This window comes from Petaurus breviceps, unplaced genomic scaffold (genome assembly GCF_028583685.1).
Source record: "Petaurus breviceps papuanus isolate PSGF00001 unplaced genomic scaffold, PetGlider_PUasm1.0 40, whole genome shotgun sequence".
NCBI lineage: Eukaryota > Metazoa > Chordata > Mammalia > Diprotodontia > Petauridae > Petaurus > Petaurus breviceps.
Genome location: NW_027186315.1, coordinates 820,794 through 842,628, shown reverse-complemented (window position 1 = coordinate 842,628; position 21,835 = coordinate 820,794). Strand labels below are relative to the sequence as shown.

The window sequence follows — 21,835 nt, the reverse complement described above, 5'->3', positions numbered from 1 at the left end:
TCATTGGACTGGACAATCTAGATGTCCCTAAAGATACATATAATTTAGATATAACCTCATTATACTTCATTATATCCTGTAGTTGTTAAATTGTTTCAGTCATATATGACTCTTTGTCATTCTCTTTAGGGTTTTGTTTGGAGAGATATTGGAGTGATTTGTCATTTATTCCTCTAGTTCAATTTACAGATGAGAAAACTGAGGAAAACAGGGTTAAGTGACTTGCCCAGGATCACACAGCTAGGAAGTGCCTAAGGCCAGATTTGAACTAAGGATGATGAGTCTTTTTAACTCCTGAACTGGCTCTTTATTCACTGTGTCACTTAGCTGCCTTTTATGTACTTTATTTTCCATGAATATCTAAAGGCATCATGCTTCACCCATAACCTATGAAGCTAAAGTTAGTTTCCTAGAACTCTCAGTTTTCTGTATTTGGTAACATCTCATTTTACCCTTAAAAATAGGGGAAGAATTCTCACCTAAGCAAAGGGGAATGGTGTCATAAAAGATATATGTATATACACATATGTGTGTGTGGGGGTAAACATAGGAGAATATTAATTTATAATTAGAAAAGACTAATGTGATGGTTTCAGAGAAACAGAGGAAAACATATGTATTGATACACATCAAAATGAGAACCAGCATAAAAATCTATTCAATGACAACAGCAATAATATGAACAGGAAACAATTTTGAAGGTCCTAGGTATTCTTATCAAAGGAGTCAACAAATAATTACTTCAAAACAATGGTTATCAAAAAATATCCCAACTCTTGGTAGAGAGATAACATATTAGACATACAAAGAGATAGTCATTATCAGATACCATTAATTTTGTCAACATATGGGGACAAAATCAATGTAAAATCAGAGATATCGAAAGTTAAATGTGTTAAGAAGGGAGACAAAGAAGTCCAATTTGCAAATGGAATAATATAAAGAGTGATACTTTATATTTTATCAAAAAGGTAATAAAAAGCTGCTGTAGTTTTTTAAGAAAGGATGTGACAGGGTTAGATCTATGCTTATGGAAAACCATTTTGGTAAGTTTGTGTTGTATGAAAAATAATTGGAAGAAAATTGAGTTAGCCAGGGAGTCATATTTTGAATGTTGCACTGTTAGCCAGAGATGATAGGAGTTGAAAGTCAGGGGCAGTTATGTGAGCAAAGAAAAGAAGTAGGATAGGAACATACATTGTGGAGACAAAAGTCAAAGACATTTTGCAACTGACTTGATAGAGAGGATGTTGGAGAGGGAAAAGACAAGGATAACACCAAGGTGGTAAACTTGGGAGACAGGGAAATAGTGGTATCTTTCATAAAAATAAAGAAGTTTGGGTAAGGATTGTTTTTTTGTGGGGGGAGGGGGTGTCACCAAGTCAATTTTCACAGCAATGACAGCCAATAAGAATAAGCCAGCATAGTTCTGAATCACAAAATAAAACAGATTCTCCATATAGAAGACAGAAGCAAAATGATTGTTTAAACACAAGGACGCCAAATCCCAACATGAGGAAGTTAAATCTCAACACCAGAAAACCAAATCCATCATAGCAACAAAGAAGTTAATACACCTTATTACTGAAGGGAACAATACCATCCCAAAGCCTTACCACGAACACTCACAAGCCTATCTGTTTGCCTGTATCCTCTTTCTCCCCAACCTCTAACTGCTCTGACACCCAGCTTCCTCTGGGCTCTGCTCTACCCTTTCTTCTCCACCCTTTCAGCAAACTCTTCACACCACAGGCTCCATGTGATTACATGTGGCCCATTAAGGGGCAGGGAAAATCTTCCAATTCCCATTACTTTTACATTTGTCCCCAAGATCTTTTGTGTCCCTTATATAGATCAATGGGATTTCAGGGATAACTGCTGTCAACAGAACTTTACAAGAAAAAAAGGATAACAGAAAATAAGCATATAGAACAGTGTCTTAAGGTGGTGCTTAAGCACAAGCACCCTATCATCCGCCCCCTCAAATGAATGGGGTTCAAAATCTTGTGGTCAGGGGCAAAGGTCTCTTCTTTCACAGCTAGTTCCTGGTGAGATTGGATGTAGAGCTATTCCTGCCTCAAGTAGTCCCATTGTCCCATTTGAAAGGTCCATTCTTTAGCTGGCATACAAAGCTTGGTCGATGTCAGGTTCAGCGGTGACACATCAAAATTGTGGACAGGAGGTGACATCTGGTTTAAGTGATAAGGTGTCTATAGGTGAAGGTTACTAAACCTTCAGGAAATAAGTCTAACAAACAAGTTTCACAGCCAAAAAGAAACAAAGAGACAATAACCAGAAGCACTATAGATATAGGGTCAGCTGTGCTTCTGAAATCCATGAACCCACTATCATAGCCTTATTCATAGTTATTTACTAATTTCTAATTTGAAGTTTGGGGGTCATCATTCTAGCTGGAGATATACTTTCTTTAATATGAACTGGGGCCTGGCCAATTTTCTAATCTCTCTGTAAGTGTGACAAACTTGAATAGCATGTTTCAGGGAGATCTGTAGGGACAGTTCTTACTTCCTTGCTCAATCTAATATTAAGCCTCTTTTCTCAGTACATTTTGTATAGTTCATTAGTTGGAATAATGTCTTTTCTTCCAAAATCCAGCCTTGTTTCCAATACATCAGGAAACAATTCTTTTCTCATCAAGTATTCTGACATTTAATCCACTGACTATTTACTCTTCTCTGTGGAGGAAATTCCTCTTTTTCCCATTCTCATAAGTCGCTTAGCCATGAAATCTTATCCAGCACCTCGAAAAGAGGGTGCCTTATCTCTTCAATTAGTGCAGTGAGAATTAAGTGCTTATAATCAAGTGCTTATAAGCAGGAGGAGCTGTCTTCACTATGATATTTCTCTGAGAAACTGCTAAGGGGGTATCGTGATAAGTCTTGGAATCTCTGGTCATTATTGCTCTCTTCATTACTTTCTCCTTTCACTTTCTCATACAGTCCCTAAGTCAATATCTGGGTCTAACTCCATTAGGCCATACAGAATAAGTGGGATATATTTTATTGCATCCATCAGCAGTTAAAGCTAACACATTAGTTCCATAGTTACCTCCTTGCATTTGGTAATCCCTAAAACCTTGCTGTACAAAAGGATTCTGACTAATACCTTTAAATTTCAAGCAATTCATGCTAACTATCAATACTCCTCTGGCCCCTTATCACTGATTCTCACCATCCAAGACACTGATGAATCTCCCATCCTTTGGGTGAAGCAACTTAAAATATCAGTGACCTCTTGTTGAATAAAATCCTCAATTATCTCCCTGAAGATTATGTTTCCCCCATGGTTCACCTGCTTTCTTTTCAGTATAGGATGAAAGTCTGCCTTTGTAAAAGCCTGCTCATTTAATTTTGATTCATTCTCCCCCCATGCATTCTCCTGGAAGTTGTTGGGGCAGCCAGGGTCAGGCTCAGCAAGGGTTGCATACCCATTCCTTTTATTACTTTTTTTTTTTACTTCTTTCTGGTTAAATGAATAGACATATCATCATGCAAATCAGCCAACTATAGAATAGTAATTTGTTCTTCTAGTACTTCAGATCCTCCAGCTTGCTATTCTGAAGGAGAGCCTGCATGCTGATAATTCCCATGCAAATAAACTAACTCCTGTGCCATCTGAGATTTCTCTTCCAGCAGCTTGTCTCTGCTTTTACACATAATATATAATTCACATAATACACATAATTTGCCTATTAGTAAAACTCAGGCTCTCCTAAACTTTCCTGCCAGTTCTTTCCCTGGTTTTATTGCTATTCCTTGCAGACAACATTTTTATGAGTGATTTGATACAACACATAAACTACACTATGAAGGACTTTCTTTGGTTCATTATTATTTCAGGAAAAAGCTTCTTAACCATAATGTTTTTTTTTTTTTATAATTTATATTCATGGCAATATGGTGGGGGATGAGGAGGGGAATTGATTATGTTTTAACAAACAATTGTTTTACCATGATCTCTTTTAATAAGTCAGAATACTTAAGTGATATAATTTTGGCTATGTGAATATTTGGGATTAATGTTTGTTGGTTAACAAGTCTATTATTAAACGTGGTGTCAGAAATGAGCAATAATGTTGTAACATCTACAATAGCGGTGTTAGCAATGTAGATAGAATGATCCAGAGGATTCTTACTTAAGGAATAACACTTTATATAAGAAATAAAGATGTTGAGAATATTTAAAAAGATACTATTGAAAATATAGGGAAATACAAAGTACTAACTAAGATGCAAGGAAAAATAAAAACCTTATTTATCTTCTTTAATTTGCCTAAGAAAATAAACCTTTCTCAAATTCATAGGGGTTTCAGAAAGTAATTGGAGTCTGATCATGCAAACTGCCACAGAGGATAAGAGGATACTTCATAGAGTTAAAACAATGTTAATTAAAGTGGAAGTATGCTAGTAATGTATTATTAGAATTAACTCAGTGCAAAATGTAATTTGAAATTCTAGAAATGGCTATGGATGTTAATAGGTTCCAACACAGCACAGAGTATAATGGTAAATCAGAATGTAGTCACAAACCCAGGTTAGGACATTTTCTTCAGGAATGACTCATGTGTCTCTAAGGAAGAAACATGGGAAATTTTAGTTAAAAATATCACAGAGGCCTTACAACAATGCCAGGTATCACATGTGGAGAAAAGAAAGAGGTTGTCAGGAAATCTTAAAAGTACAGTATTTGGAATTGTACAAATTCGAAAAATTGTAAAACCTGACATCACCTGGTAATAATGGTGGCAGAGACTAGGGAAAAAACTTTGGAATAGGCAGGGGATATCAAGAAGAATGTATCAAGTTTGATCAAACTAATATTTAACAAAGAGAAAAAAAAGACCCTTTGGCTTTGTAACTCTACCAAACAGTTAACTAAATAGACTGATAGCAAAGGCAAGTAGTAAAACCTCAGGAAAGATATGCAATTAGGTTAGGAAAAGTGTGCTGAGGGGCAGCCAGGTAGCACAGCAAGTAAGGGCTCCAGTGTTGAGAAAACCTGGAGATGGAATCCCTGGCTGAGACACTTAGCACCCACCCAGAAATACCTGGCTGTGTAACCTTGAGCAAGTTACTTACCCCCGATTGCTTAGGCGTGGCCAGGTGGCTCAGTGAGTAAGAGCACCGGCTCCAATGTCGGGATGACCTGGATCAGATCAGAGCTCAGATACTCAGCACCACACCCAGAAATAACTGGCTGTGTAACCTGGAGCAAGTTACCTAACCCCGATTGCTTTAAAAAAAAAAAAAAAAAAGGAAAAGTGTGCTGAAGTACAATATACCTAGAATGATTAAAAGTGTGTCTAATCTGTTCTAGTTCCGTTTTATTTTTTAAGATGCTCAAATTTGTTGAGTTTCTGGAAACAAGCAGCTTAAGTGTAATGAAAGTTCAGTCCAGTATTCCCAGGTATAAACCAAACCAAACCAAAACAAGAAAACCCTAAAACAAGCTAAAGGGTACTTTAGCTTGCTCCCCTTCAAGAGTAGAAGCCAATTAACATCTTAATTATGGATGGTAAATCAATTCAGGTTCTGCTTTGGGTAATCAGAGAGGAAGGGCACACATCCAGAGTATTGATCTACACTAGCACAATAAAATGAGGCAGTTGAGGTATGTATTGTTAAAAATGTAGCTTGGATTCACATGTTTTATTAAGTGTACCGCAAAATGCTATGCAGTTGTCATTTTTGTATAGCTGAACTCCAAAAAGTCACCTTCAGAAAATGATAATGGTGGGGGCCAGGCCTAGCCGGCTCCTGTTGTCCTCAGGGTTCATGGAGGCGGAGGTGGTTTCTTCTGTGTGTCTGTCTCTACTTGTGTTGACATAATCGGGCGCTGAAGGCAGCCAGAGCGGGGCGGAGGTTGGGCCACGTCGTGGAGGTCGCAAGCGCAGGCGGGCGGGACCCAGAGGTGAAGGCGGTCCCTGAGAAGTTTTCCTCGGATAGAGCACGGGCCGTAGCCCCCAGGGACTGAGGGGTCTCCCTGACCACTGTATTTCCTGGTGCCCCGAAGACTGATGCTCCAACTAGGCACTCCTTCTTTGCTGCCCTAATCCAAGGCCCTTGACTTCCCTGTCCCTGGACCCTGCAGAAGATGAAGGGCTTGGAAAACTCCAGTTTTGAAGCGATCAACTCCCAGCTAAAGGTGAAGACAGGTAATACTCACATCATTGGCAGGATCGAGAGTTACTCCTGTAAGATGGCAGGGGACAACAAGCACATGTTCAAGCAGTTCTTCCAGGAGGGCGGGTCCCATGTGCTAGAGGCTCTGTCTCCTCCCCCACGCTCCCCCGCCACACACACACCTCTGGTCTCAGCCCTAACCAGGGAGGAGAAGATGAAAGACCACTAAATGGTAAGTGCAGCTGAAAGATCCTCTTCTATCTGATTGCTACTCTCAATGAGTCCTTCCGTCCTGATTATGACTTCAGCACTGCCAAGAGCCAGGAATTCAGCCCAGAACCTAACATCAACTGAGTGATAAACTCAGTAAATTGCAGTCTGTTCTCTGCAGTTCTTTAGGACTTTAGTGCCCTGATGCTCTAGCTCTGGAATGCAGTAGATAAAGAGATTTGCTTGTCTAAATGTGATATGTTCAGGTGGGAATCCAAGAGGTATTTCGAAGTCAGAGCATGAACAGGGGACTGTTAGGGCAGTTTGTGCTCCTGGCTACACCTCAGAAGGTGGATCATCATTCAGGTCTGGCTCACTGTGCATGTTTGCATTCATTTCTGACCTAGACTGCTTTCTCTTTTATACCTGCGATTTATACCTTTTTGGTGTCTAGATCCTTTGGCAGTCTGACTCAGCCTGTGGACCTCTTCTAAGAATGTTTTTGAATGAACAAATGTATGGGATTACAAAGGAAAAAAAATGATAATGGTGCCAGGAATGGAAGTTGTCCTGAACCTTGAAAAGTGTAAATGAACTCATCATCAGTTAAATAATATGAAATTGATGCTGATGCAGTAACATCAAGACAACAGAAAACAAATATTTTCTGCCGTTTCTTTTCAGTAGCTTCAAACATTTGGAGGGGGTAATTATTACTGTTTTCAGAGGAAGGCAGTACTAATAGAACTGGTGCTGAGAGACATGAGACAATATGACTTTCAGGTTGTTTCCATGGAGTAAATGATAATGATATATTTTTTAGGGGCAGAATTTTTGTTGTTCAAAATTTTATTATAATAACAGTTTACAAATCATGAAATTGAAGCAGAAAGTAGTTAAGTAATTTGTTCAAGGTCATACAACTAGTATTGTTGAGGTTTAGGGGTGCTCGAGACCCCAAAATACTAATATGTCATGTCCTGCAGAATGAATTTGACTCAAGCCTTCTCTCAGTCAAAGTAAAACAAAGTTTACTAAATATTCACCATAATGAGTAGACTCTTAAGGAGCCTAAATATCTGTGAAGCTTGTATTGACAAGTAGGCCAGAATAATCTGACACAGAGTCAGTCTGCACTAGATTACTCTCAGCCCCTTCATGGAGGCTGGGTGTGGGACCTCTCTCCAAAGGAAATGTAAATTTTAATCTTTGAAATTTTGTTTTTCTTATTGATCCCAAATCACACTGGCTTTCATTGATTGGCCAAGAATAAGTCCCATGTCAAGACCTACTTAGTCATTGTTTGGACCCTGATTGGCTCAGAATGACAGTAAATAACAATTGTTTCATTTCTGGTTATAAACCCTGAGGGTCTTCCCCTCCCAGATCAATACTTTTAATTATTTATCTAATTTTTTACTAGATAAAGAGGCATTCTCTGCCTCACTTAGTATTAAGCCTCAATGAATCACTGAATGTGTCTTGCCTCAGTCAACAGACCTGTTAAAAACATTAGCTTGAAAGGACCAAGGTCCCCACTGAATCCTGGGCCATCTCCAGTTATCCTGATCTATATCTGGCCACTGGATCCAGATAGATTCTGAGGAGAAAGTAAGGCTGATAAATTTCCACAGTGCTCTATCACTTAAATCCAATTTACATGAATTTCATAACATTTCCTTCTTAATGTCATAGTCTTCTTCAAGAATGAAGGACAAACAGAAAACAAGCAATACAGCAAGTGACTAAAATAGTGAGAACTCTGAAAAAAATAACAAAGATATCACACAAAAATGAAGATAGAACAAATGTTAGAGAAAAGCAGAACAATGTTAAAATTAGAATATTTGAGGCTAATAGAAGCCAAAGAAAATAGCATTTTAAATAGAGTTTGTGGGACAATGTAAGAATTATAGATCTCATAGGAAAACTTGACGAAATAGAGAATCTAAATTCCATATTAAAGATAATCATGTGAGGAAATACTGACAACTTTACGTAGGACTGGTTTAGGTGATCTTTCCACATAAATGCAAGATACTTGAAGACTGACTTTTATTTTAGGGCTTCTATCCTCAGCACTCAACAAAATGCTTACCACATAGTAGTAATTTAAAAATTATATATTGAATCATTCATTCATAGAATACTGACTTTGTCTTGATTTTTTACATTCAATATTACTATGTATAAAGATACAAGGTAGCATGAAAAGTGTGCATTTTAAGAATAAATTATCTAAAATGCTTTACTAATGTCTTACAGTCCCTCATTTTATTGAATATGTCAATAATTTTAGCAAACCAATAAAATGTCTCTGATAAAGACATCATTTCTAAAACATATAGAGAACTGAGTCAAAGTCATAAAAATACACATCATTCCCCAATTCGTAAATGATCAAAGGATATGAACAGGCAGTTTTGAGAGGAAGAAATTAAATTTATCTATAATCATATGAAAAAAAAATATCCAATTCACTACTGATTAGAGAAATACAAATCAAAATAACTCTTAGGTACCACATCTCACTAGTCAGAAAAGGCTAACATGACAAAACAGGAAAATGGTAAATGTTGGAGAAGATGTGAAAAAATTAGAACACTTATGAATTTTTGGTGGAGTTGTGATCTGATCCAACCATTCTGGAGAACAATTTAGAATTATGCCCAAAGGGCTATAAAATGTGAATACCCTTTGACCCAGCAATATTGCTTCTAGGGCTGTATCCCAAAGCGATCATAAAAGTGGGAAAAGGACCCATACGCACAAAAATATTTTAGTAGCTATTTCTGTGGTAGCAAAGAATTGGAAATCAAGGGCATGCCCATCAATTGGGGAATGGCTGACCAAGTTGTTGTATATGAATATAATGGAATACTATAGTGCTGTAAGAAATGAGGAGCAGACAGATGCTATAATAACCTGGAGAGACTTATATACACTGATGCTGAGTGAGGGGAGCAGAACCAGGAGAAAATTGTACAGAATTACAGACACATACCCATGATGAATGACTTGGATAGACTGGGCTCATCTTGGCAATGCATGGTCATAAGACAACTCCAAAAGACTCATGATGGAAAAGACTATCTATTTCCAGAGAAAGAATAATGGAGTCTGAATGCAGATTGAAGCAAATTACTTGCTTTCTCTCTGTTTCATTTTTTTTTATTTCTTTTTTTCTTGTTATTGATTCCATTTGTTAGAATTCTTCTTTACAATTTGACTAATATTTAATGTGAAGGTATATGTAAAACCTATATGGGATTGCATGCTGCCATTGGGAAGAAGAAGGAAGAAAATTTGGAACTCAAAACCTTGTGGAACTGAATGTGGTAAATTAATAGTAAATAATTAAGAAACATAATAAAGACACTTGGACATTTATTTAAAAGAATTCAAAGCAGTCATAAAGTCTAACTTGTCTGAATTAATTAAGTACATGATGTATTGCATTATATATTTATTTTAATCTCTATGCAAAGTTATTCAATCAAATAAAATATTTGTTTTAGTAAATATATATCTGTGTTAAACATACTAAGTTGAAACCATATCAAATAGCTTCAAAGCAATCAAATTCAGTTTTAGAGAATGTATATGTTTATACTTTTCCTTTTACTAAAATACATACATATATTCAAAATCACAGATTTTTTCTTTCAGCTAATTTTTCTGTATATATCTCATCCTAAAAGACTTTATTGAATCAAATATCAAATTGGCATCTAATTTTTTTGTAAGATCTCTTCAACTATTTAATGATAGGTACATCAGTGAAAGAATATTGTGAGTCCTGTTTTTATGGGCTAACTGAAAAGCATATTGCTCAAAATGCCTATTTATTCTTTTTGCTAACAAAAAGCAATGAATAGACTACTATAAATGCACCTATCTATTTTACTTGCATTAAAATAATTCCTCTTTCTTGGCAATTTTATATAAAATCAGCATAATTTATAATTTTTTTTTTCTCCAGGAGCCATATCCTGGATCTAAATCATTAATGGATCCAATCTTATGCTGTCAAAGGTACTTTCATTTCTTTCTTTGATGTGTCTAACTATCTATTAGTTTCATTGTATGCAACTTTCATGCTTCACACCCTTCATCCCCTTTCCTTGTCTCACAGCCACTACCTCCTCCTCCTCCTCCCCCATTTTTCCCTTCCTCATCTCCCTCCTGTATTTCATATCTAGATTTCTTTTTATAGCACTTTAGCCACTGCCTCAATAATACAAACAGCTTTATTTTTTATACCATAATTATGACCATAATTCATACAAAAAACTTATAGTTCACATCTTTTGCGGAGCTTCATATCTAATTTTCTAAATTCATATAGCTTAAAAAAATCAATGCCAAGTGACCAATCTTTTGTGATGAACCTTCATATACTATCAAGGGTGAAATGCTGAATACAGATATAATACAGAAAAAAATCAAAGTTTTTCCAGGTTGGTAAATCTGCCAAAGACTAAGATCTAAAAATCCTGGGTTATCTTCATTCCTCAACATGTTAGCACACTTAAGTGTAGGATTCTATACCATGAGTTCAGAGAATCACTTAGAAAATTGTAGAGAACTTTCAGGAGTCCCCTGGCTCCACTAATGAAATGTTCCCCTCCCCTTTTTTATTACCTGAAAGGTTACAGGGCAGATAAGTAGGACAAATCTGTTTGGATGAAGAGAACTTTTGGGGTCCCTTGGCCCCACTAAAGGAATATTCCCCTGCCCTATACAGGTACCTGTAAGGTTACAGGGCAGATAAGAAAAAGGACATGTAATCTTTTTTTTTATGCCTCTGGAGATGGTCCTAGGATATTACCATAATAAATAACTAATCTTAGGCAAGTGTAAATAGTAAACAAGATTAAGGGAGGGGTTTTGTACATTGTCTGCATTCCTTTGGCTTACATAGAGGGTGGATCCTTGTACATTGTGTTCTTTTGGGGTGTCTACATTCTTTTGGGTCACATAGACCTTCTGCTGGTGGGGGGGGCATATAAACTCTGTGAGACCCTTGCATCTTTGGCACTGTATGAAATGGTCCTGTAATAAACAGCCTATTGATTACACCTCCATCTTGTTTTTCCCACCATCTGCTAGCCTACCAACTGTGCTGGCTGCAGTAGAAAATGAATAAAGAAATGCAAACAAAGTCTATTTTTCCCCATATACTTCTAAAGACAAAATGAATGACAGGATGTGTAGGGAATTAGATTGATTTCGAGACCATTTGCTTTCAAAGTCAATATTTCATATATCTTATTTGTGTGATCTTTGGTAAGTCATTTTAATTTCAGATAGATGTCTTGTCAAAATATAAAATACTTGTATAATCATCATTGAAGAGGTTTCCCACTAAGAGGGTTAGGGTTGCTCTGGAGACCCCAAGATACCAACATGCTGGGTCCTGCTGAATGAATTTGACTCAAGTCTTCTCAGCCAAAGAAAAGTAAAATTTATTAAAACTTCACTTTCATTAGACAGAGTAAATCTGTGCAAGGTCATTCTATGATGCTCTCACTATTCTAAGACATTCTATGGCACTCTCACACATGGCATTTTATGGCATTCCCACCACATTGTGTGAGATGGATTCTTATATACAGAAGGTTGTGGGAGGAATCTAGGGGTGGTCTAGAGGAGGAATTTGGGAAGGGTCTTCAGGAGGAGTTAATGACGTCAATGAGTGATTAAGGATGGGAGGTCACATGGAGATTACAGACAATGGTGGGCTAGGCCAGTTCAAGGGTGGATTGACACTTTGATAGGCTCAAAGGTGGGAAGTCTAGTAACAGAGGATGGGAAATCTAGGAACATAGGCTTGGGCTCAGCCACAATGTAAGGCTTATTGCCTCATAGAAATGCCTCATCAAATGGGATGATTTAATCAAGAGCCCAAGGGGGTTCCCAGAGCCTGTACCTCACAGCCTCAAGGAGATCTTGAGGGGGCTTCCAGAGCCCATACCTCATCATTCCCTCCTCAAACATATGGGACCCAAATTCCTCTGAGGTAAAGGATGAAAGTCTCAACTTTTGAAAGTGCTTCCTGCTGGCAAGGAAAGAAATAGCAGGCACAGAATCTAACAGTTTTCAAAAACAGGCAACAATTCCCAAAACCTGTTCTCTCCTAACATCATCATAGAGAGTGAAAGTTTCTTTTTTTTTCCTAGACTGGATAAAGCTGGAGTAGAGGTCAATTAAGTTTTCAAATTCTCAAAAGCTTTCACCTGGTTGTCTGGGACTTGAGTAGCAATTAAGATTGCAGTCCTTCCCAGGCCTTGGGTTTAATTGGATATAGACCACTCTGGGGGAACCCTTTAGGATCTAGGAGTCAAAAACAAATGCTGGCATGACAGAAGTACCTCGCCCAGGAATTTGCTGATACCAAATATTGACTCAACTATCTCCCACACTTCTGAAGGAACATGGGGAGATCTGAGAAAATTTGCTTCCCAATTTCACCAACAGGTCCCTTTCCAATAAGGGGAAAGGATAAGATGAGAGCATAAGGAAAAAGTGTTCAAACAACATATCCTTAAGTAGGCAGGAGAATGGATATGTCTGGAGACATCCCTTAATTTCCCTTTCCATTCCCCTGACCAGAATGGTCAAGGGGAGGGTAGAACAAATTGGATAGTATATATAATTTACCCATAATAAAGTGGGTAACCTTACCTTCAATCTAGATGCTTGCCCAGGTTTCAGTGAGAGAAATGGCCCCTTCACTCCAAGTCTTGAGAAGACTGGAGGACAGGGTATTAGGAGGTAGCTCTACCACTTTTCCAACCTCGAGAACAGTCCTTCCTTCAATGTCCCTCTTGGTCAGATGGGCACAGTTCTGCCTCAAAGACCTGAGCAGGAATTGCTAAGGGGGGAGATGCTGGGGTAGAAACCATAGGAAAGGGATCTTTTAATTGGCCCCTGTTGCCCCTCTGTAGAGTGACTCTAACTTAAAGCATCTCACAGTGTTTCCTGAGAACCTTATTCTGAGAAAGTTCAACAAAAGCCATTAAGTAGGCAATTTCTATCCATCTTCCTTTTCTGCAACTGTATGATTCTAATTGCAAGAGAGTATTCTCTTTAAAAGTCCCCAAAACAGGCCACAATTCATGGTCTTTTAGGCATACCTAGACCAAACAATGCTGAAAAAAAGCCAACTTTTCTTTTTGAGATTTCCAGAGAAACTAAATTTTTTCCAATGTTGGAAAAGACAACCCAAAGGCAAACTTTTGGGAGCTACAGGCATAGGACCTGGAAGTCCCTTCCTCCATAAAGGAAGGTTTAAGAGTAAGCCTCGAAAAACAAACAAAAAAAGCACCACAAAAAAAGTACCTGAAGTTTTCCCAGTTCCCCAGAACTGAGAGAATTGAAAAAAATAGGACTTCCACTTCCAGATGGGGCATCTGTCCTTATCTTCCATTTTTCAGAAACTGTGCACATGTCCATGTTCTCTAAAGTAACCAAACAGGACCAAGAACTTGAGGTGAGGCTGAGCATAAAACAGCCTCCTAATTGTCTGATCTCATGGGACCTGAGAGGTCAGCCCTAAAAACAAACACAGAGACACACACACAAAACAAAACAAAAAAAAAATGAAACACACACACAAAACAAAAAACAAAACAAAACAAAAAATGAAACACACACACAAAAACTGCAAAACACTCCTAAAATATTGTTCAGTTAATCCCTAGCAATAACTCTGAATGGGTTAATGTGATGGCTTCTAGGGCTGTATCCCAAAGAGATCATACAAGAGGGAATAAAGGACCCATATGCACAAAAATATTTTTAGTATCTCTTTCTGTGGTGACAAAGAATTAGAAATCAAGGGCATGCCCATCAATTGGGGAATGGCTAAACAAGTTGTGGTATATGAATGTAATGGAATACCATTGTGCTATAAGAATTAAGGAGCAGAGAGACTTTATAAAAACCTGAAGAGATTTTTTTTCTTTTTTTTAATACTTTATTAATTTCTGATTTACATCATCCATTTCCGCCAGATTTTGAGTTACAAATTTTCTCCCCCACCCAACTCCCCAAAATAGCAGTTCCACAGGATATCCTCTCCTCCAATCTGCTCTTTCCCACATTTTCCCCCACACCCCTTTCCACTTTTCCAGTGGATCTCTATGCCTCAGTGTCTGCACATCCCATTTCCCAATTACATATAAGATGGTATTAATAATAGTATATATATATATATATATATATATACACACACACACATGTATACATATATATACACATGTATATGTATATATATACATATTTAAATATTTGATTTCAAATCTTTCAATTCCAGATTCATTCCCTTCCTTCCCCATCACCCACCCCTACTGGGAAGATACGCAGTTCAGTATAGGTTGCACATGTGTAGCTAATGCAAAACAATAACATAGTAGATACATTGTAAAAGACTGACTATACTTCCCTCCTTCCCATCCCACCTCCCACCCACTCTACTCTCCACTCTACTCTCCACTTTGATCCTGTCTATTTTCAAAAGTGAGTGCTTCCAACCTCCCTCCCACCCAGCCTACCCTCCCTTCTATCATCCCCCCCATCCCCTTCCCCACCTATTCGATAGGTGAGATACCCTATTTAGTGTGTATTTAACTACCTCCTCAAGCCAATTTCAATGAGAATAAGGTTGACCTATTCCCTTTTGCCTTCCTATTCTTCCCCTCCATTGTAACTATTTTCCCTTGCCTCTTCTGTATGAGATAGATTACCCCAATCTCTCTATCTCCTCTCATTATATTCCTCTCACCTCTTAATTTCACCTTTTAAGTATCATTCCTTCCTGTTAAATTGTACCTGTGCCCTCTATCTATGTATACCTGTAAACATATATACACAATTCACATATGTATTCATATGCCCATATACCCTCATATATAGAGAAATATATATTTCTAATCACTTCAACTACTGAGAAAAGTTTTGTAAGTTACAATTATTGTTTTTCCATGTAGGATTGTTAATGGTTCAACTTTGATAAGTAACTTATGATTCCTTTTCCCTGTTTACCTTCTCATGCTTCTCTTGCTTCTTGTATCTGAATGTCAAATTTTCTATTTAACTCTGGTTTTTTCAGCAAGAATGCTTGAAAGTCCTCTATTCCACTGAATTATCATATTTTCCCCTGAAACATGATACTCAGTTTTACTGGGTAGGTGACTCTTGGTTTTAATCCTAAGTCCTTTGCCCTCCAGAATATCATATTCCAAGCCCTTTGATCCCTCAGTGTAGAAGCTGCCAGATCCTGGGTTATCCTGATTGTGTTTCCACAATATTCAAATTGTTTCTTCCTGGCTGCTTGTAATATTCTCTCCTCAATCTGGGAATTCCATAAGCTGGCTATAATATTCCTAGGAGTTTTCTATTTGGGATCTTTTTCAGGATCAGTGGATACTGTCAACCTCTATTTTTCCCTCTGGTACTAAAACATCAGGGCAATTTTCTTTGAGAATTTCCTGGAGGATGATTTCTAGGTTATTACTTTGGTCATGGCTTTCAGGCAGTCCAATAATTTTTAAAATATCTATCCTGGATCTGTTTTCCAGGTCAGTGGATTTTCCCATGAGATATTTCACATTACCTTCTATTCTTTCATTTGTTTGGATCTGTTTAACAGCATCTTGATGTCTCATAAAGTCATTAGCTTCCATTTGCTCCAATCTAATTCTGAAGAAATGATTCTCCTCATTGAGTTTTTGAGATTCTTTTTCCATCAGGCAAATTCGGCTTTTTAAGGCATTCTTCTCCTCATTGCCTTTTTGGGCCTCCTTTGCCATTTCAGTCAGTCTGTTTTTTAAGGTATTATTTTCCTCCATCAGGCTGTTGACTCTCATTTCATAATTTTCTTGCATTGTTCTCATTTCTCTTCCTAATTTTTCCTCCACTTCTCTTATTTGGTTTTCAAAATCTTTCTTAAGGTCCTCTATGGCCTGTAACCAGCTTGTATTTTCCTTTGAAGCTTTTGGTGCAGGAGTTCTGACTTCACTGCTTTCCTCCTGTTCCATGCTTTGCTCCTTTTTGTCCCCAAAATAGGAGTGTATTGTTGGAATCTTCTGTCTGCTTTGTTTCCTTTGCCTGCTCCTTTTGCCACTCAATTACTTGACTTATGGGCTTTTTGGACAGTAGGACTCTGCCACCAGACAGGGGAGCTTTCATCCCAAATGCTGGGATTTTCTCAGTGGCCGGAGGTATTAGATGGGTGCCCTCTCTGAGATCTCCACACTCTCTGGCAAGCTGGACACACACCCTAGGACCTCCACCCTAGACTGCAATTCAGGTCCAATTATTTTAAAGCAAGAGTGATTACCGCTCAGACTGGTACTTGGTCCCCCTACACTCTGCAGGCCAGGAGCTGAAGCTGCCAAGTGGCGCTGGCTGGTTGTGCTGGTGTCTCAGCGGCTTTTCACCCTGGGGGTAAAAGCCATGCACTCCCACTTACTGGTCCCAAAGTCCAGACTGTACTGACCTCTCACTTTGTCCTTTGTGTCTATGTGTTGATAAATCTGGAAACAGCCACAGCTGCTGCTGATCTGGAGTCCCTCTGGCTGGTGGCTGTTCTGGCCTGCCCTGGGGCTAAAGCCTTAAGGGGGGCTGGGCTCGGCTCCCGAGCACTGTGCTGGATTCCTGCTGGGCTGTCCCCAGAGGGAGGTTAGCTTCTCTGTGTCATTTTGTGGGTTCTGCAGCTCCAAAATTTTTTAGAATCCCCTTTTTACATGGATTGGGGAGGATGGAAGCCAGAGCTACAGGAAGGTCGTGCTTGTACTCCACCATCTTGGCTCCGCCCCCTCAACCTGGAGAGATTTATATACACTGATACTGAGTGAGGGGAGCAGAAGCAGTAGAACATCATGCAGGATTACAGAAACATCAAATCTGTGATGACTGACTTGGATAGATTGAGCTCATCTTGGCAATGCATGGTTATAAGACAACTCCAAAAGACTCATGATGAAAAAGACTATCCACCTCCAGAGAAAGAATTATGGAGTGTGAATGCAGATTGAAGTAAACTACTTTCTCTCTCTCTTTTTTGTTTTCTTTTGTTTCTGTTTTCTTGTTATTGATTCCATTGGTTAGAGTTCTTCTTTACAATGTGACTAATGTTAAATATCAAGTTATATGTAGAACCAATATTTGATTGCATGCTGCTGTGATGGGGGAGGGGGAGGGAGAAGAAAATTTGGAACTAAAAAACTTGTGCAACTGAATGTTGTAAACTAATAATCAATAAAATTTTAAACAATACCAAAAAAGAAAATATCTTTTTATTCTGATTCTTTTCAGTAGTTTTAATAGTAATATGTGTTATATCTTGGGGTTTTTTGTAGCATAAACTTAAATGTTGAAACTGAAATGCAAAGTTAGAAAAGAAAAATAAAAGCATGCCATGTGCATAACAGAAGCTGAGTGAATTCAAAATATGTAAAAATAAATTTTCGTTACAAGAAAGCCTATAAGATAATTAATGCTCACTGTGTTGCGAATTGTCCATCTTTACTTTGTTATGAGTTTTCTTTTTCTCTTTGCTGTGACCTTTTTTTTTTACTTTTCTCCTACCCCAAACCCCACCAGAAGACCACAGTAAAGTTTAGATATGTTACTTTATAGCTATATATATACATACACATATATAAGTATATAGACATATTTTCCCAAACCTATTCTACACCTGATCTTTGTTTTTATACATGTGCATATCTCTTGTTTCCTATTCCTCTTGCCTCCTCTACTTTGCTTCTACCCACTACCTAACCCTCTTATGACTTGTCAACCCTCCTCAAAGGATCCTTCCCCTATCCTCCCATTCCCATAAATCTAAACACCCTTCTATATCCCTATTTTACCTATTCCCTCACACACCCTCTAAAGATCCCCCCCCTTGTTCGCTCCAACCTCTCTATACCCCTGCCATATTATTTCTTCTGAATTTAGAAGACACACATATATAATATAGAATTTTAGACATATATTTTGTTTTATATATGTAAAAGATAAACAGTCTATCCTTATGGATCCCTTATAATCAGTCTTTGTTATATTATGTACCTTATATTTCTCTTGGTTCTTGTATATCAAATCTATTAAATTAAGGATTTTTTTAACAAAGTCTTGAAAGTCTGAGAGCTTTTCAAATGTCCATTTTTTTTTTCTTCAGGATAATACTTAATTTGCTAGGATATGATATTTTTGTCTAGAACCCTAGTCCTTTTGGTGTTTCATGTGTTGTGACACAAGACCTGCAGCCCTTTAATGTCTTTGCTGCTAGTTCTTAGGTAATTCTAATTGTGGCACAATCATATTTAAATTGTTTTAATCTTGATGCTTTCAATATTTTTTTCCTTGAGCTGAGAATTTCAGAATGTGACTATGATGTTTCTATGAATTTTTATCACAAGATCACTTTTAAGTGATGATAAATGGATTTTTTTTTTCTAATTCTACTTTCCCACACCTTGTTCTATTGCTTCAGGACACTTTTTTTTAGTTATTTCTTGTATTATTGTATCAAGATTCTTTTTTTATAGTAATCATCAGTTAATCATATTATTTTTATATTTTCTCTTCTTGATCCATTATCCAAATCTGCTGTTTTTCTTATAAGATATTTCACTTTCTCTTCTATTTTTTTCATTATTCCTATTTTGTTTAATCATTTCTTAATCTCTTTTAATTTCACTGGCTTCACTTTGCCCAACTCTAATTTTTCAAAGTGTCATTTTCTTCTGTAAGATTCTGGATTTCTTTTACTCATTGACTAACTTTCCTTCAAACCCTTCTTGTTTTTCCTGGATTATTCTTATTTATTTATTTATTTTAGTTTTTCCTCCATCTCTGTCATTTGATTTTTGAAGTCTTTTAAAAATATTTTATGAGTTCTTTTTGGGTAGGTGACAATTTGATGTTATTCTTTGGGTATTTCTTTACTTCAATATCCTCCTCTGAAAATGAACTATGGTCATCTCTTTTCCCATAATATTTTTCTATGGCTGGATTCTTTCTTCTTTGCCTGTGCAATTTTTTTTTGTGTGTGTGGAAGTAACTTAATTTTTTGTAATCATCTGTAGCCCTGGGGTATGGGAAATGGGTTTCTTACCCCAGATCTTCAGATCTCCCCTATACCTGAACCAGAACAAAATCTCCAATGTCCTGTAAGTGCCCACAGCCAGGGGCTTTCTGCCCCACTGCTTTTGCATTCACTTCCTCTTTATTGGTTCTTCCTGACCCCTGCCTTTTTGCAGCACAGCTGGGGCTGACTTTCATTGTCAGCAGAAGTTCCCTAAATATTCCTGGTCTCAGGTGTCCAACTATGCTCAATATCCTGGGACTGAGGCAGCCTCTCAACTAACCCCAGGGTTGCCTCTTGCTGTTAAAATGGAACCTAACCTGGAGGTGTGTAATCTTCAGTGGACAAAAACTTTTCTTGGGTTGTTTCTTCCAATTTTTCAAGTTGTCCCAGGAGGAACCTGGTTATATCCATGTTCTTATTTATCCCCATCCACTTTTTGTTCACCCTAAGGTGCTATTTTAACTCTTTTGTTGGGGAATATCTTGAGAGCTTGGAATTTTCAGACCTACTCTGCAGTCTTCCCAGTATCCTCTGTCAGTGTTATATGTTGTTAAAAACCTTTTAATGCTTCTATTGATATAATCAGGTCATTTTTGTTATTCTTGTTATTAATATGAACAATCACATTAAACGTTTTTCTAATATTAAATAAGCCAAGAATTCCTGGAATAAATATACTTGGTCATAGTGCATGATGAATATTTTGATGAATTTCTGTGGTCTCCTTGCTAATATCTTGTTTCTAACATTTAATCAATATTCATTAAGAATAATAGAGCAATTGTGTAGTTTAATAGATAGAACACTGAACTGGAAGTCAGGTGTGGTGGTAAGTAAATTAATTTATGTAGTACTATCAGTTTCACATTCTGGGGTCACCTTACTCATTTAGCAAATAATATTTCTGCAAATATTTAGAACTGTCTTGATTTTCATAAATCTAAGAATTCAACAGAATGATATAATTTGAAATCTACCTTTACTAAAAAATAATCTTGCTATTTTTCTTGGAACATAAAATAGAAAGACAGCTGATACAGCTTCATGTTTTGGTGCTACAAAAAAAGCAATATATACTAGAACAAATTAAAAATACCAGGACCTCATATTCTAGAAAAGCTTAATTTTAAATTTAAGTGATTATCAAAATGGAGAAACTACAAGTATGCATGAAGCATGGATATTGATTCTGGTTAAAAGTAAGGGAAGTTAATGATTGGAAGAAATGAAGTACACAACCTACAGTATCATATCCAAGCTAGCAATGACCATATGGAAAAGATGCTATAAATAAATTTAGTTAGATAAATGTTGATGAAATAAGTCTGAGGATCAACTTCTCAGACTTCAGATTAGCAAAACTGATAAAAAAAAAAACTAGGAAAGATAAATGTTACTGCGGAAAAGGGGTACATTGTATTACTTTTGGAAAATTTTAAATGGTCTAACTATTCTGGAAATTAATGGACCTATGCCCCCAGAGTTATTGATGTGTATGTACTCTTTGATTCAGTGATATTACTAATAGTTCTGTACTTCAAGGAGTTTAAGGAAATATGGAAAGGACACATATTTACAAAAAAAAGTTTCTTCCCCCAAATAAAGGAAGAGGATTGGAAGACATACTGATAGCACATAACAAAATTATTAGACACCTGTAGGTATTTTTTTAGAATAAGTAGGTATCACATTGCCAAACAATAGTGATGGCAAATAATGGGTATAAATTTGTTTAATGTAGCTTATATCCACCTGGAGTCAGTGAATCAACTGAGATCGCAAATGGGTAAAATCCACATGTACTCACCCAGCAATGTGTAAACAACAGCAGAAGCAGCAGCAGCCGCAGCAGCATATATCTGAAGCATGGAATTGTCTATGTGGAAGAAAAAAAAATTCTGATGGTATATATTTGAATCATGGAATTGTCTATGAGGAAAAAAAATTCTAATGTTATTTTACGGTGAGGCCATTTTTACCAGCAACTACAAATCAGATATCTTTTAGAAGATAAGCTTTAGTGATAATTATATATTATGAAAGGATATCATGGAACTAGGGCAAGACATCAGTACAGAATCAAAAATTGGCATATATATGTATAAATATATGTATACATACACATATATATGTATATGTATACATACATGTACATATATATGTGTGTATGCATAGATATAAATAGATATAGATATATAGATGTTTTTATGTGTTAGGAAAGCATGACCTGATGACTAGAATTAGACATCAGAATCTCACTACTATCTTTTATGGACTGATAAGAAACCAATCTCTATTCAGAAATATGTCATATTATCAAATAGAGTTTAACCAATTAACTATACCAGAACAAGACCATTATAATAAAACAAACTAT

General features: G+C 37.0%; 1 pseudogene; it reads left to right on the top strand.

The window, feature by feature from the left end:
- The first annotated feature begins 6,065 nt into the window (after positions 1 to 6,065).
- Positions 6,066 to 6,656, top strand: LOC138170917 (repressor of RNA polymerase III transcription MAF1 homolog pseudogene; annotated as a pseudogene).
- The last annotated feature ends 15,179 nt before the right edge of the window (positions 6,657 to 21,835 follow it).